Below are 6,146 nucleotides of genomic sequence, written 5' to 3'. Positions count from 1 at the left end.
CACACGCAAGCAAAGGAACACACACATCTGCTGTGTCAGGCGGTGAAGGGATTCTGGGTAGAGGTGAGAGATCTTGCCAGGCGTTTTAAATAAATCCTAGAGGAAATTGTGACTTCCTCTTGCAGAGGACAAGGTCCCAGATCAACACACACACAAAACTAAGTGTATGCAACTGTATCCACCCTATAGATTATAGACACAAGTGGAGAACAAGTCAAACCTTACAGAAAGAGATGACAGTTTGAAATGCAGAATATGGGAATATATGAAAAATAAAGCTGTTGTATTGTAATGAAACGTTTAACATTCTGTGATAAAAAATAAATAAAATAAAATAAAAATCATTCTACCAATTTCCTACATCTTTGCTAGTTTCTCTTGTCACTCCATTATCTCTTTTGTTTTACCTCAAACTCAAATCAATATTGTATTTCCATATTTTGCTAAATGTAAGTGGGGTTGTTTTATCAGCTAGTCATTATCACAAAATTAATTGACTCTTTTATCATAATTTGCTATCCACCTTTTTCTTTGATGCAGAATTAAGCCTATTGGCGAGACTTAGGGTTCATTAGTCGCTATAATTAAATAATAAGAATAACAACATGCAGTAAATGGTAAAACTGTTTGCATGACAAACCAGTGTGTTCATAATTAAGATAATATATTAAAATAATATGGCAAGACAGGCCAAATTTTAATATCATGCAGCAAAATGAACTGTTTTGTACAGCTAAAAATAGCTGTTCGCATATGAGAACAAAAACCAGACCCATAGAATTTAAAATTGCCATGACCATTTTTACAGCAAGAAAAAAGTGGATACTGTATAATCCCTTACTTAGTTTCCAGTGACCAAATGTTCAATTTTATGTCCATTTTGCAATATTATTTGTCTTTGAATTATGACATGAAGACAGTGAACAGAGGTATTGGCAGTATGCTTCAAACTTAACTTTAAAAATTAGTTTCAAGCCACCACAATTTTTTGAGTTAGAAACAACTGAGCTATAGCCCTGTCCTGCATTGCACCAAAATGAGAAAAAAAGAGTTATAAATTGTATTTTTAAGCATATGTTTAACAGTGTTGCTTGTAGTGGTATTACGCCTGCAGAAATAGGCTTTCAGTTTTAGGCAAGGACTGTCTTGTCTGTACATGAGCTTTTTATTCTGAATGTGGTTCATATAACAAGTTAAAGCAACAATGCTGCCAGGATTACCATTTAAAGATTACAAAGAGCTCAAAAAGTCTCTTACTTAGTTTTTGTTTAATTTGTGCATTGATTATAAAATCATTGAACATAAATTCAAGATCATTTGTTTAGAATGTATTACATGCTTTATTTTAAATCAAATTTCAGTGTTCAGTGAGTTCGTCAGATCATTTCACTTAAATCTGTTTCTCTTTTGCTCTGTTTGCTTTTCCTGCTATAGTAAGATCATTATAAAGACATTCAGCACTCACACGCTTTTATGAGGACATTCCATACACATAATGTTTTTTTTCTGATGTACAAATAGTATTTTCTATCCCTTACCCTGACCCTTATCCCTCACAGAAATACTGACAGTATTAGATTTTCAAAAATCTTCATTCTGTATGATTTATAAGCTTGTTTCCTCACTGGGGCCAAACATTTCCCCATTAGGTCAAGATTTACTGGTATTTCTATGCTTTTGGAGACGTTAGGTCCACATAACGCACTGTATAATACCAGATATTACATAGATGTAATGGTTTACACACTATACAAACTATTTTCTGTCACCTTACCCTCAACTTGCCCTTCACATAAAACTACTGACATTTTTCATACCGAAAATGCTTCATTCTGTATGATTTATAAGCTTGTTTTCCGCATAGAGACCTAAAATGTCCCTATAAAGCCAAGGATTTTGAATATTTCCATCTATGTTGGGATGTTTTGTCCCGATAATGTATTGTGTACCTGACTTATACACAATATGCAGTTTCCATGAAGTACAGTACACATAAATATATTATAACCTTTCCTCTTTTTCTTAATGTATCTCTTCCACACAATGCCTTCAAAGCAGTAAAAGGTTAAAGGTCAAATATTTGACTTCAAATAAACCATCAGACTGCTCACAGTAATACACAAACCTTTGATCACAATAGACATTTTTAGGCTTTTAGTAACTGTCAAGGCCCAGGTATACTTCATTTTCTGTGCAGATGTACGCAGACATAAGTACTATGTACTATTAGTTTAATACTATGAAGACATAAGATTAATCTGGTTCATTTCTGCTATTTGCAGATCTGTACAAACCAAACATTTTCTTAGCATTTTAGCAGTTTGTGTTTCTGTCTGAGTTTGAGTGCTGTGGATTTTCAAATATTCTCATTATGCATATACTTTTTGTAGTTTTTGTGCCGATTTCAATGTTGTATTTACTTTTAAGCTATGTGGAAAGATTCATGTCACTTCATGGAAGAATAAGCTCAGAGAGAGAGAGAGAGAGAGAGAGAAATAAGGCAGGATGCTATGGGATGGCCAGTGTTTGGATAAGGTGCAGGATTTGTCTCTGAAGCCTTGGTTAAAGGTTTACAGTGCAGCGGCCCCCAGGGAGCGTCTCACACTTTAAAGCCTCGATTTGTCTTGGTGGCACCTCTTATCTCAGGAAACTGTTTATCTCTGGCTTCCCTTTTTCTTTGCTTTGTTTCTTCCCTCTACCTTTGCTTCCTGTTTAGTCGTTGTTGTTGTTGTCATTATTTCTGGGTTTCCCTCTCTGACCATCTGCTCCATTCAAAATAACCACCAAACTCTATTTAAACTTGTACTAACCAACATTTAATTCATCATCATGTCTGTCTTTTTCCTATTCACCACATGCCGTTTCCCTCCAGGCGTCTGCAGTCTACCACTCACCTACATCCACCCACTATGCCATTACAGTAGCTTTCTTTCATACTCTGCCCTTCTCTTCCTTCCTTTCTCCTTTCTCTCCTCCTCTCTATGGCCTGTGACAGAAAGGATAATTAACGAGCATCATAAAGCGCTCTCTCTATTAGCCGTGCTGTGGTGAGTTTGCCAGCTCTGTCATTCTGAACAAAACCATGCGGCTCTTCTATTTGATCCACACTTCAAAGAGGGATCCCCACTGTTCTCCGCTCAGTGCTCTAATTGTGTCCTCATTTTGGATGGGGCAAAACCCCCAACTGCTTTAAAACCAGCCAGTGCAGGGCACAGATAGCACAGAGAGGGGACACACACTCAGATAACCATTTTGGAAGAAGTTTTACTTTTATGCTGCCCAGTGATCGATTTCGTGATTTACCTAGTAATGCTTAAAAAAAGTATTATATGCTGCAAAACTGGTCTTGGATCAGTAATATTTACTTTGTTCACACAAAGCACATAGTGTTGATTGTCTCTGTGACCCAAAGGCCACTGATAACCATGAAGGAGACATTCTCAAATGCCAACTTTTTAGTCAGATTAATGTGTATATACATGCTGGATAAAGCCATGTTACAATTACATTGTCTGTTAGTCCCACTTTACAAAAACCAACGCTCACAATACAATTTCAGTCAGACTAAAGAGTTTGCATGTAAAAAAGTTGAGTTATTGCTTCAGTCCGACTGAAATCCAACTTTTAAAGTGTGTATAAATGCATCTATATTATAACCAGTTGTGTTAAATGCTCTCAGCTGTGATGCCTGATTATGAGAAGCCCTACATGTGTTTGAGTATGTGTATGCGTCCGGATGTTTGTGTGCTTGATCAGATAAAACGGCATTCTTAAGTGGGACACCACAGTTTCCCCTTTTTACACCAGGAGCCCTTAAGTTAAAACACCACATCAGCATCCTTTTAATTACAGGATGAACCTTTAAAAAAAGCTTATCCAGTAAGATGCTTTACTCCTAGAGCGCAGCATACACTATATTGGGCTTCAGTGCATCTTTAATTATTTGTCTTTTAAGCAAGTTTAATCAAGTCTGATAGGACAATTAAACTTTCTTAAAGGGATTAAGTAAGCAATGCCGACATGTCGTTCCAATTTTACATCAGTAAGAAGATATTTTGAAAAATGTCTCAGCCCCCAGCCCCCCACACATATAATGATATAATAAAGGTAATGGGGTTAACTGTGTTGTTTTAGATCCCACTGGCTTACATTGTATGTAAAAAAAAAAAACATTCTTAAATTGTCTTCTGCAGAAGACAACGTTGTATAGGTTTGGAATGACATGAGAGTAAATAATTTATTTATTTATTTTTATTGAACTTTCAATTTAAGATTTTTTAAATTCTAAAGTAAATAATATTCTGCAGTACACAGGATGGCTTGTTTTACCCATCACGTGAGAAGCCCGTCTTTGACTCTGTCTGCACTCATTGCACAACGGGGTCATGGTGCTAATCTAGTGGGCATACACACTAAACACATGCCAGCCTGCTGTCTCTCACCACCCTCCCCCAACACACACAACTGTCCCAGATCCCCCTCTTCTGACACACAGCATGCTGGGTCTTTACAAAGCCTCATTCTGCAGCCGTCCCAGGACTCTGCACTGTACTGCCGGACTGTTGCCCTCTGCCCTCTTGCACACCCAGCACTCTTTTGTCCCGCAAGAAAAAAGCAACGGTCACATGTCCACTGAAGACCCCACAGCTGCTGGCTTTGTGTTCACAGGTGATTTAAAATGCTAAAATATTTTGTATCATTCCAAGGACATTTTGGAATGTAACAGTTTTACTGCAACGACATCATGAGAAGAACCACAGGATGTGTGGTGAGATGGAATAATTTATTTGATTAGCTATTGCGAAAGACAAAAACTTTCTCCATGCTACTTAAATCATTTCAGAAAAGCAACTGATGAGCCATTACAATGAATTAATATCAGTACCTCCCTTCCCCCATACCATGTATACACACACAGCCTCCTCCTCACGCAGGCTTCAAAGGCGATGATGGGAAAAGCCATCTCTCCACTGGCCGCTTCAAAGCACAGGAAGTGTGTCAAAACGACTAGCTGGCTGGTTCCCAGCCCTTGCGTGTGTTTTAGTGTATGAGCAAGAGAGAGAAAAAATATGTGTATGCAGGGTATAAAACATGCTCATTTCTGTGCGTGTGTGTCTGGAAGATTCAAAGCCAGCCAGAATCCTCTGCTTTGAGAGGCAGGATTTGAAATCTGCTGTGGCATTGATGCCCCACTCTGGCATATCCACATGTTTGTTTGCATGTGCATGATTTTTTCCAAGACCGCGGACACGCACGACTTGTCTTGGAAAAGGTTTTTCTTGAAGGGTGGAGAGTGATGCACCGGAATGTCTTTCCTCTGAACTCTCTCAAACCTCATTCAGCTTTCATTAGAAAGATTTTAAGGAGTTCAGTTGACTTGTTTGTTCGGGTTTGGCACCTAATATCAGTGCTTTATTCACATCACTCTTTGCTTACTTACGGCCAGTTGTCTGCACCTTCACTGGCTGTGAAGTGAAGTTCTTTGTAGATACAGAATTGCTGGATATGTTTTTCATGAGTACTTCACTGCATCATTTTAAATTATGGAATCCAAGTAATGGGTTTCCCAAAAGCATAATGAGCTGCACCACAAATACAGTTAAAGTTTAGATAAACAGACAGACAGATAGATGGATAGATACTTTATTGCTTAGAAAATGAACTTTACATTGCCATTAGAGTAAAATTACTAAACCTAAAGGAGCCTTATAAAAACTTTCATTATAGATGAAAATTTCAGAAATCACTTAGAGGCTTTTGCATCTGAACTCTTCATATGTTTGTAGGCTAAATACTGTCTGTGATGTTTGTTCACATCTAGCCTAGACCATTACTGTAGGCTACATAATTATTGCTAGCCTACATTACATAGCTAGTTAAAAAAATGTTTTTCAAAACAGTTTCAGCCTTACTAGAGAGGAGTTTACAGTTCATCTAGACAATAGTTTTTCACACTTTAATGTAATTCAGCTCTTGTCCAAAGCAGCGATTGGTGTCCGCTCGGCTGGACGTGTTTAGCTGACGTCCTGCTCATGGCGCCCACGGGGGACTTTGCGCTGCTCTTTTTATATTTGGAGACTCCAAAAGAATCCCGCTTCCCTTTCATGTGCCGCATCGGTCCAATCAGATTGTAGGAGAGGCGGCCT

Source organism: Carassius auratus, chromosome 7 (genome assembly GCF_003368295.1).
Source record: "Carassius auratus strain Wakin chromosome 7, ASM336829v1, whole genome shotgun sequence".
Classification (NCBI taxonomy): domain Eukaryota; kingdom Metazoa; phylum Chordata; class Actinopteri; order Cypriniformes; family Cyprinidae; genus Carassius; species Carassius auratus.
This window is presented reverse-complemented; position numbering follows the sequence as displayed.